We start from the raw sequence: 12,419 nt of genomic DNA on the forward strand, positions 1-12,419 counted from the left end.
TATTAGGTTGGATTATGCTGACGGTTCCATGTCCTATGGCTTGTCTTAAACGTCCATCACCTTAATGAACTTTTACTGGTTCACTAAGAGATTGATATCAGATAGCCAATCCTTATTAAAGGTTACATGATCAGTCTCCCTTGTATCAATGATCCACGAGGTCTCGCTTCCTCCGGAGGGGCTCATGGTGGAAGTATAGGCTTGAATAGGCTCTTCATCATCATATTCATAGAGGCTTCGGATCTCGAGGCATAATTTTCATAGGCCCATCTTGGACCCTTATAACGATCACCGAATTTGCCCTTATGCTAGAGCTAGTGTGGCCAGGTTTATTATAGTATGTACAAAAAGGGTCAACAACTTTTTGAAAGGAACCACGAGGACGGGGACATGAAAGAGAACAGAAAGGTCTTTTTGGTTTATATGAAGATGGACAGAATTGCTTTTTGCCTTTTTAATGAACAGTGGCAACCATAGCCAATGAAGGAGTGAATGGTGTGGGAGTATTTGTGGCGTTTCTCACATCACATTTTCTTGAGTGATGCTTGCGACAAGATGTGTGACAATAAGATTTGCTATGAACATTTTTGTGGTGATGAAAGGTCTCCAAGACCTAGCCAAGGTGGCCAAGAGTAAAGCAACTTGCACATTATTGGCCAAGACAACGCAAGAAATGATGGTCTCATCTAAAATGATTTGCCATCGATCCAAAAATTGAAGGGAATCTTGGTCTTTTGCCAAGGTGAAAGTAATTAATTTCTTCAAATTAGCCACTTGTGTTGCAATATCCTTGTGCTCATACATGGCTTTCAATCTGTCCCAGATGGCTTTAACATTCACAAGGGTCCGTACTTGTTGGACTTGCTTGTTGCCTAAGTATAGGAGTATCTCCGCCTTGGCATTTATATTTTTCTTGGGCCACACTAGATTGGTGGTCCATTCAGGGTCGGTTCCATCAACCATACCCCCCATATGTATGTTTTCTCTAGTACGATCTTTAATTGTAATTTTCAAACTTGATAATTTTTATCAGTTAATTTATCAATATTGTATGTACGAGTCAAAGAAGACATTTGATTTGCTTGTGCCATGTTCACTCACTATCCAGATCAGTGCTTCCAGGCGCGAGATTAATTAGTTATATTTTTATTGTTTTAGTTAGGAGAGTTGATTCTTGTTTTCAACTGATACCATGTAGAAAATCAACAATTATTGTGTTTTGATTAAAACACGCTTACTTGTTGTGTGCAGATTAGAGAAACTTGCGGGATATATTAATTGGTTCTCTAATAGGGCTAGATATAAATGAAGGTTTCTCATCCGAACGGGTGCGTTACGAGCAGTTATGCTCATTGAATAATTTTACAATTATCAATAAATAATAATCTTAAAGATTCTAATTTTTTAACTCGACTAAGGTTGTCTGGAATTATTATTTTGATAGGATTGGTAAGTGAGAAGTTGACAATTGAATTGTGTAACTTCACCCGATTTCAAAAGTGTGTAAGACTTTTGGAAATCGGACTTTGACCTTTGACAAGGACAAAAGGTTTTGATATGGTCGGAGTCATGAAAGCCATTACTTGGAAGTAGTATGTCAAAGTGCATATTGTGCTCAAAAGAGCACTTTATATGAGAGAAAAAGTGCAGCTTTGTGTCTCAATCATTCCTATTCTCACTCACTAGCTTGATCAGGATTCCCTTTACGATTTTATTTGTGGATTCTACTTGCCTATTTTCTTGTGGGTAGTAGATTGTTGACTTTTAATGTATTATCATGTGCTCCTCGTGCAGTGGCTCCACAAATGCATCAACAGTATACTAATTTTAAACGTAAGCCACCGATGGCATAAGAGCATGTATGTACTCGCATATGCGTGCATGCATGCATATAGTATGTAACTTTGTCTATGTATTTACGTATGTGTGCACACATGTATTTCCATATGTATGTATGTATGCATGCATGCTCTGAGAGAGCACACAACTGTAAACCAATGGGTCGGACCAAGTTAATGGAGTTAAGCAATCTTGTCCATACAGAGCTTTAAAAGGGCTCATCTCGATACTTCAGTGAAAGAAGCATTGTAGGTGAACTCGACTAGGTGCAGGTAGCTTAGCCACTTCTTGGGTTCCCTGCCAACAGCATGACCGAAGTATATCTTCGATTACTTGGTTTACCCTTTCAGTTTGACCATCGGTCTCAGGGTGATAAGCTGTGCTGAGATCCAAGAAAGTTCCCACTACTTCGAAAAATGCAATTCAAAACCTTGAAGTAAACTTGGGATCTCGATCACTTGCTATTCTCCTGGGTAGGCCATGCAATCTGAAGATTTTTTTAAGGAATACTCTGGCCACATCCACTGCAATGTAGGTTTCTTTTACTGGAATCAGATGGGTAACTTTGGTTAGTCTATCAACTACCACGAAAATGGAGTTGTAACCTGATTGCACTGAAGGTAATCTAGTAATAAAGTCCATACTGATACATTCCCACTTCATCTGGGGGATGTCCAATGGATGTAACGTCCCAAGCATTTTTACTCTTTTTCAGCTTTCACTTTCCGGCATGTCAGACATTAACGTACATGATTCAGTACATCCTTTTTCAGACCAGGCCAAAAGAAGCTTTTCTTTACAGACATGTAGGTTTTTATGAAACTTGGATGTCCTGCTATAAGGCTGTCATGGGCTTCATTCAGAATTTGATCCTTGGTTTCCTTATCATTGGGAATGCATAGTCTACGATTATAATACATAATGCCATCATCTAGGCTGTACCTTTGAACTCTATTCAACTCCTGTGGAGTTTTGCTTTCCTGCATAAGTAGGGTAGCAATTGGGCCAAAGAATCTATCCTACATGATCTTCTCTCTTGCTTCAATAATCAAAGGATTTGATACTACAGTAATTGCAAGCAAGGTGGCTTTTCTGCTAGAGGGCATTTGCTACCACATTTTCTTTGCGTGGGTGGTACTTGATTTCAAAATCAAACTTCTATAAGGTCTGCATCCACCTTCTTTGGTGCATGTTGAGGTCCTTCTGAGTGAAGATCCACTTTAAGCTCTAATGGTCTGTCATCAAAGTGAATCTTTTTGATTTAGACCTCTGCAGTCCACACAGAGTCTAAGCGTTCCATCTTTCTTTTTCTGAAAGAGAACTGGCGCACCCCAAGGTGAAACACTGGGTCTTACAAACTCTTGTTCTAACAGCTGTCTAAGCTATTCCTTGAGTTGAATGGCTTCAGGAACTCGCATTTTATACGTGTGCAGGGCTACTGGCTGAGCTCTAGGGGTCAATTCAATCACATGATCTACTTCTCGAATTGTTTCAGTTAGCTCTGCTGGGAATAGATCATAAAATTCATTTAACCATTCCGATTCTTTAGCCTTAAGCTTTGAGTCTACCGGGTTCATTTTGACAACATAAATTTGCTGCTTCTTTCTAAGTCCTTTCAGCAACCTAGAAGCTTTTACTAACTGAAGGTGTGGGGATTCGAAAACTCCAGTTCCTTGAACTTTGTTCCCATGAAGGTCATGGAAGGAAATGGTTCCATTGTGACAGTGTATGTCAGCTTGATTTTTGTGGAGCCAATCCATTCCAAGGATCCCGTCAAAAACTTCCAGAGGTAAAACTTTGAACTGACAGTTGGTTACATTACCATATAGATTGAACTGGATAAGATCTGTCTCATGGTGAGTGAAAAGAATCTTCCCACTGGCCAATTCAACTTGCATAGGTTTCCCTGATTTCTGTTCTAAGACTAGCTTACGCAAGCATCCAGGGGAAATGAATAAATGAGAACTGCCTGAATCAATCAAAAGCTTAAAAGGCTTACCTTGATATTCTGCTGGAGTATGGATGACTGAGAACTGATGGTTAGGTCCTTGGTTTTCAATTGCAGCAAAGATCTGCCCTCTTTCCTCTTCTACTACATCTGAAATTGTGATTGCTCTGGTTGCTGCAGTTTGAGGTGGAACTCTTTCTCTTTGGTTGCTCCAGTTCTGGGAAGGAGTTCTGAGGTTACGCTCGACAGAGGCAGATGGCTGAGCTAGAGTTCTTCTAGGGTTTCCTTGGCTTGGGCGAGACGGACCCTGATTAGACTGGTATGAAGGGGTCTGTCTCTGAACTCAGGGTCCTTGACTTCCCTGTCCTCTTGACATGGCAGGAGTCGGGCAGTCTTTCAGTTGGTGACCAAAACCTTGGCATCCAAAACATCGGTTTTCACTTCTGAGTTCATCCCTCTGATTTCTTGAAAGAGGTGGGGCTCCTGAGAAAGTATTATGGGGGAAGGATCTTCCTTCACTTCGGCATCTTCCTGCATCCTGATTCTGATTCGGGCCTTGCTGCCTCTTCAGGGGTGGAAAGTTTTATTCCTGGATGGTTTTGCTCTCCTGCTTTAGCTCTAAGAATTCGGTCATTTTGATTTTCGAAAATCCAAGGAGACAAAATCTCTTTCTCAAATAGGTTTTTAGGTCGTTCCAGGACTAAGTATTTCTATCCAGACGGTTGGTGTCACAGTGGTTCCTCCATGCTATCCTGGCTGTTTTCACTATTTTTAGCTTGGCAAGAGCCATTTTGCTCCGCTCATTGTAGCCCATTAGGTCTTGGTCAAAAGTCTGAATCAGATTTTGGGTCTGGAAAGGTTCTTCCTAAATTATCTTTCTCGAAAGGTAATATTTTAATTTTTCTTTTTCTAAATTTCATCCTTCGAATATTTGCTTACAGATAAAACATGAATTTCCTATGAGGAATAAAATAATCATTTATCTCGATCTCCGACTTTGATAGTTTAATTGAATTTTCTCATTACCATCTTAGTGAATATGAAACGGTAACATTTCTTCTCACAGATTATCTACTTATTTGTTTTTTTAATTTTTACAGAAATTAAACAGAGGATTAAGAGAACTCTTATTTAAATATTAAATTTCTATATACATCTATTTATGCATAAAATCTAACTCTGATGAAAGTCACACTTTTATCATCATAAAAATCATTTATGATGAAAATCACTCTTTTAATATGAAAGAATCTCTTTTATGCATCCATTTATGCATAAAAATTATTTATGATGAAAATCACACTTTTAATACAAAAGAATTTCTTTTATGCATATGTTTAGGCATACAAATCATTTATGATGAAAATCACTCTTTTAATGTAAAAGAATTTCTTTTATGCATCCATTTATGCATAAAAATTATTTATGAACTTTTAATATAAAAAAAATATCTTTTATGCATATGTTTATGCATACACATCATTTATGATGAAAATCATTCTTTTAATATAAAAGAATTTTTTTAATGCATCCATTTATGCATAAAAATCATTTATGATGAAAATCACACTTTTAATATAAAAAAATATCTTTTATGCATATGTTTATGCATACAAATCATTTATGATAAAAATCATTCTTTTAATATAAAAGAATTTTTTTAATGCATCCATTTATGCATAAAAATCATTTATGATAAAAATCACACTTTCAATATAAAAGGTTATCTTTTATGCATACAAAGTATTTATGATAAAAATCACTCTTTTAATGTAAAAGAATTTCTTTTATGCATCCATTTATGCATAAAAATCATTTATGATGAAAATCACACTTTTAATATAAAAAAATTATCTTTTATGCATATGTTTATGCATACAAATCATTTATGATGAAAGTCATTCTTTTAATATAAAGAAATTTCTTTTATGCATTCATTTATGCATAAAAATCAATTATGATAAAAATTACACTTTTAATATATAAAAAATTATCTTTTATGCATATGTTTATGCATACAAATTATTTATGATGAAAATCATTCTTTTAATATAAAAGAATTTCTTTTATGCATTAAAATTATTTATGATAAAAATCACACTTTTAATATAAAAGAATATCTTTTATGCATATGTTTATGCATACAAATCATTTATGATGAAAATCACTCTTTTAATATAAAAGAATTTCTTTTATGCATCCATTTATGCATAAAAATCATTTATGATGAAAATCACACTTTTAATATATTGAAAAAATATCTTTTATGCATATGTTTATGTATACAAATCATTTATGATGAAAATCATTCTTTCAATATAAAAGAATTTCTTTTATGCATCTATTTATGCATAAAAATTATTTATGATGAAAATCACACTTTTAATATAAAAAAAATATCTTTTATGCATACAAATCATTTATGATAAAAATCATTCTTTTAATATAAAAGAATTTCTTTTATGCATCCATTTATGCATAAAAATTTTTTATGATGAAAATCACATTTTTAATATATAAAAAAATATCTTGTATGCATATGTTTATGCATACAATTCATTCATGATGAAAATCACTCTTTAAATAAAAAAAATATCTTTTATGCATCCATTTATGCATAAAATCATTTATGATAAAAATAACACTTTTATAATCAAATTAAAAATTTCAATATGCTCTCTTCTATGCATATAATTTAATTCTAAAGAAAGTAATATTTTTTTAAATAAAATATTTTTAGTATGCATTTTTCTATACTTAGGATGAAAAATAAATCTTTAAGAATACCTATACGATGGGAATTACTCTTTTTAAATAAAAAAGTAAAACTTATTTTTCACAATTTTAAAAAAATTTCACCATAACCTCCTTTGTATGGCTGATCATTTTTTAATTTTTAACTCTCTAAAATTAATTAGAAGTTAATCAAGAGTAGTTAAATCATTCTAATATAAACATTTTCTACTTTATCAAAGAGAAACATTATGAAAAACTTGATTTTATCCATTAATCATTCATCTAGGATAAAGAATGGTTGGATTTACTAAAGAAGAGAGGGGAATGCCATTTTTCCAATGAGACATAACATCATATTCAATTTAGAGAAGACAAAAATCATAAAATGAATAGAAAAGAGAAGAATCTCCAACTTACGAAGGAATTTTAGAGCTTTCCTTTGGCTTGATGGTTTGAGGGTTCTACTCTTGTTTAAAACAAGAGTGGCCACCAATCTTTAGAAGAGGGAAGGTCAAAAACTAATGAATTATGAGTAAATTCACAGTTTTTGGCTCTTGGGAGAAGTAGGGTAACAGTGTAAAAATACTATTAAGCTTCAACAAAAGGGAAGGCTTCTATTTATAGGAAAAAGTGAGCTTCTAACCAAGCCAAATGATTCTAGAATTTTTTAGATCAGTTTGGTCAATTTTTGACCATTTTTGGGTCAGTTTAGTCCACTTTTTGGATTTAGTTGAAACAGGAGAGAGGAGAGGTGAAAATATCTCATTATTTGGGAGTTTAAAACTCTCCCACACATGTGAAATAGGCGCCTCCTTCGTGAGGGAAATTCTCCCATACTGAGGTGTCAAAAATGCATCATTTCATCTAAATATCTCTCTTTTTTAACTATTAACCTTGTCCTTATGTGAGTATTTACTCATTTTTGGGAGATTTTTCTTTTATTCTTCTATTTATCTCCTCCCTACATTTGGATGAATCTTATTGGTCCATAGGAACCTTAATTTTAAATTTCAAAAAAATCTTATCTCCTAGGATAATGTCTCTTGAACATATTATCTTTAATTTATAATGCACCTTCTGAACATCTTTTTGAACTTCTGTTTCGGGGGAACTTATTTTAATAAGAAGAGATATTTTTTCATCCAAAAATATTTAAAAATTGAATTACCACTCTCTAGAAGATTTTCTCTCTAGGCCAAGACTGGTAGAAACAAGATCTTTTATATTTCTAAAGAGGGATTTGATTACAAGGGAAGATGCTAGACATCTTGAGAGGTTGGGGAAGAATCTTACATAGAATCTAGTCATAAACTAGTCAAATATTCTATTTTCTAATTCTTTATCGTCAAACGTGTTTATTCTATGAGTCTTTAGACTAAGGCGATCATTTTTAATTAATCAATTCAATTGTTAACTGTTTCATACCTCAAATCAAATTCTCTCATATACATGCTTATCGATTTATTTATTTAATCTCAAAAGAATTTAAAGAAAAGTTATAAAAAGAGTGTTTATGTACTTCCCTGATATATTTTCTGATGTCTTTATTGATTTTGGGAATCCACGTCTACTCTCCAGAAGTTGTGGAAGAGCTGCTTATAGATTTGGCAAGCCTCTCAGATCTGCAGTCTGGTATAACTTTGTGCACAGTTATCGGATACTATCATGCGGGTACTTAAAATTACTAGTACGCATGCGGTCTACAACCGAGCGAGTGGAATCACCAAAATTAGATGTATATGAAAACTCCAAAAATAGGTCACGTTTTACTTTTTTATCAAATTTTAATTTGCATGTCTATATACACACTTAAAGGCTTTCTTTTGAGCATACTAACTAATTGAAAACTCAATCTTGAATTTTAACTTAATTTTAACACTTCAAATCTTTACTGTTAAAAAAACCAAATCTGCTGGAATTCATTATTGAAATTTGTAGCATCCAAAACTTAAGATTATCTTTAATCATAACCTTGTTAATCTCGGAGGTATGTTACAATGTCCCGATGTCTAAGCTTCTTAACCCTGCGATCCAAAATTGTCTCCGGTTCTATCTCAAAATTTTCCACTTCTTCCACTCTTGTACTATCACCCAATATGTGATTTGGATCAACCACGTACTTCTACAATAAGCTAATGTGAAATACATTATGTGCTTTAACTCCTTCTAGAAGTTGTAGGCGATGAGCTTGGGTTCCAGTCCTGTTAAGTATCTTGAAAGGTCTTGCATATCTAGGTACTAATTTCTTAAACTTTCCAAGTCTTTAAGAACTCTTCTTTGGTTTCACCTTTAAGAATACAATTTCACCTTCATTGAATTCTCTTGGATTTGTTCTCTTGTCTCCATAACTCTTTTGATGACTTTGAGCAACAAGTGATGTCTGAATAGCTTTAAACAATGCCTACTACCAAAAATTTGAAGTGAATCGAGAATCTCGATATCCGATACTATACTTTTAGGCATACCATCATGTAACTTGAAGATATTCTTCATCACAAATATATTTGCCACATCCATAGCGGTATATGAACTCTTGATAGGAAATAAATGAGCGGTTTTTGTAAGCCTATCTACCACCACAAAAATGTTGTCATAACCTCCTTTAGTCCTAGGTAGCCCATTAATAAATTTCATTGATATACATTGCCATTTCATCTCTGGCACAGCCAATGGTAACATAGAACCTGGTTTCTTTACATGCTCATCTTTCACCTATTGCCATTTTAGACGTTTCGCCACATAATCCCTTACATAAGCTTTCATTCGTGGCCAAAAGAAACTCTTTCTAGCCTTAGTGTAAGTCTTCTAAAATCATAGATGTCGTGCTATGGAAATATCATGAAGGTCATGCATCAACTTGCTCTTGATCTCCACAACATCAGGTATGCATAAACTTTTCTCATAATATAATATTCCATCAATTACTTCATACTTTGCAAATACATCTATTTCCTCTTGTGACCTATATTTCTTTGTCAAACTTGCAAAAGCTCTTTCCAAGAAAGAATCTCTTAGAATCTCACTCTTGTTTTTGAAGAAAGAATCTCTTAGAACCTCACTCTTTACCTGTTCTCCCAAACTATTATGTATAACAGTGATTGCACTCAGTAAAGTAACTTTTGGTTTTCTTCTCAATGCATCGGCCACTTTATTTTCTCATCTTGGTCTATAAATGATTTCAAAATTATATTCCTGCAAAAATTCTATCCACCTTCTTTGCTTTGCATTCAATTCTGTTTGGCTAAACAAATGCCTCAACAAAGAAGATTGATCAGTTTGCAACTGAAACATAACTCCAAGGAGATAATGTCTCCATACACGCAATGCATGCACAATAGCCAATATATTCCAAATTATATGTTGAATAACTCCTCTCACGAGGTTTCAGCTTACATGACTCAAATGCAACCGGATGCCCATCTTGCATCAAAACCCCACCGAGCGCTATAATACTAGCATCCATTATAGCCAAGAAGGTTTTTCCAAGCTCAGGCAATTTAAGCACAAGGGCTGTAGTCAATGCATGCTTCAAAATCTAAAAACTTTGTTCACATTGTACAGTCCATATGAATATTCTACCCTTCTTCAAAACAATTGTCATAGGACTTGATTTCTGAGAAAACTCAAAAATGAAGATTTGATAAAAACCTGTAAGTCCTAGAAATCCACAAACTTATCTAACAGAAATGGGAGTTGGTCATTCCATAATGGCTGCAATCTTCTTCGGATCCATTGAGATACCTTCTTTAGATATAATGTGTTTCAAAGTACACCCTGTCTTTAAAGAATTCACATTTGGACCTCTTTGCATACTTGTGCTCTAGCAATATGTGAAACACTTTTTGTAAGTGTTCTTCATGCTCTTCTTTACTTCTGGAAAACACCAATATGTCATCCAAAAATACCAACACGAAGTCATCCAAGTTCTCTTGGAAAATGTGATTCATCACACAATGAAAGGTAGCGGGTGCATTTGCTAATACAAATGGCATCACAACAAATTCATAATTCCCAAAACATGTTCTGAATATAGTCTTTGCTATATCACTTTCTCTGCAAATCTGATGATAACCAGATTGCAGATCAATTTTAGAAAATATGCAACTCCCTATAAAAGCTAATCAAAATCTCCCCCATTCTTGGCAATGGGTACTTAATCTTGATCGTTAACTTATTGAGCCCCCTACAATCAACACACAGCCGCATAGTCCCATCCTTCTTTTTTATAAAGAGAAGAGAAGCACCCCATGGCAACACACTAGGCTTAATAAATCACTGCTCAAGCAATTTTTGCAATTACATTTTCATCTCTGCACTTTCTTCCAAAGATAAACGATAAGGAGCTCTACATACAGGTTATGCACCAGGTATGAGCTCTATTTCATGATCTACAAATCTATGTAGAGGTAATTTAGTCAAATCATTAGGAAGTAAATTCTAAAATTCTTGAAGCATAGGATGATCATCACCCTTTTTCTATCCTTAAGACTTTCCGTCAGCAATTTCACGAAAAATACATGACAACCTGTTCTTGCTGCTTCTTTAACAAACTGTATAGTTAACATCATTCTAAATTCTACATCACATCTTTGCCCTTGTAATAAGCAATAATCTTTACCATTATCTCCAATCATGCAAGCCTACTTCTCATGACACATTATTCTAGCCTTTCTCGGCACTAACCAATCCATCCCTAAAATGGCATCATACCTTCCTAAAGGCAACACATGGAAATCTGCTTTTGACTTGAGGTCACCTATAACGAAAGGAATATTCTTGACATAATCCTTACATGTCTTTTGCTTTCCTGTAGAGAAAGCTCTACCATAAGCTTTTTTTGTCAAAAATCAGTTATTCCTAATTGTTTTGTCACGTGGGGTGATAGAAAACTATGGGTGCTTCTCGAGTGAATCAACACTTGAAAAACATTACTTGCAATCATGATAGGAATTTTTATAATTGAAGCTTGGTTTTTGGCCTTACCTGCATGAACAATAGCATATTCTTCAATCTCCTCGACCAAAGTTGCAATAGCTTTTCCTTTTGCTCCACGAGCATTCTCATTACTTGAAAATCCATGTACATTATCCTGCACATTTTGTCTTATTTTATGATCCTTTGTAATTATTCTCTCATGTTCCTCACATGGTGTTGCTGGTTTGTTTCTGCACTTATAAGTTCTATGACCCATTTATAAACAACAAAAACATGAGCCGTTATTGACAATTAAGGGTCAACTTCGTGTCCAGGTCCCATTTCGAGCGCTCGTTGCAGTTATATTTACTATGTAAACCCCCATATGAGTCTCCTTTAGGCTAAACCACTCACTATGATCCTCTTATACATTATCTAACATGGTTAAGTATAGAATAGAAATCACATACAAATGACACCATAAAACATGTAGAAAAAGTCCCAAAATTGGCCCAAAATCAACGTTGGAAATTTTTTGGACCCAAAGAGGGCCTCTTGGATTAACTTTTGATTAGGAATAGACTAATACAAAAGAGGGATGGGTACACATGTTTTACTTCTTTTACCCTAGGGGGCCTAGGCTTTGGTTTGCTAATGGGGCCTAATTACTACTCTTGTCTCCCTACTGAGGCGGTTCGGGGCGGGCAACAAGAAGAGCGGCCTCTAAGCACTCCTCAAGGCTCCCGTGTTGCTCAATGGGCTTGGGGCACAACGCATCACAAACATAAGAACCCCAAAACCACACACCCAACAAGAAAAGGGGCACCACCTAGTTATGTGTGTGAACTAGGACACCAAAAATCTTTCCTTGTAGCAAATCAATACAAGCTAACCATATACATCAATCAAAAGGCACACACTCTCAACAAACATTCATAACATATGATATTGTGTGTGGAGGAGACTAGCATAACACAAATGG

The 12,419-nt window shown here is 34.6% G+C and overlaps 1 protein-coding gene across 2 annotated transcripts in view; it reads left to right on the plus strand.

Moving 5' to 3' along the window:
* Window positions 1-12,419, plus strand: part of LOC147624337 (MADS-box protein GGM13-like) — a 39,717-nt gene that overhangs the window by 6,349 nt on the left and 20,949 nt on the right. The window contains exon 2 of one of the 2 annotated variants that reach the window (XR_015269146.1): window positions 1,252-1,328. The exons of the other annotated variant lie outside the window; for it this stretch is intronic. The gene's annotated coding sequence lies outside the window, so the exon portion shown is untranslated. The remainder of the gene's footprint in view (window positions 1-1,251; window positions 1,329-12,419) is intronic. 2 annotated transcript variants of the gene reach the window in all.

Source organism: Cibotium barometz, chromosome 25 (genome assembly GCF_041138505.1).
Source record: "Cibotium barometz isolate CiBa-2024 chromosome 25, ASM4113850v1, whole genome shotgun sequence".
Lineage (NCBI taxonomy): Eukaryota > Viridiplantae > Streptophyta > Polypodiopsida > Cyatheales > Cibotiaceae > Cibotium > Cibotium barometz.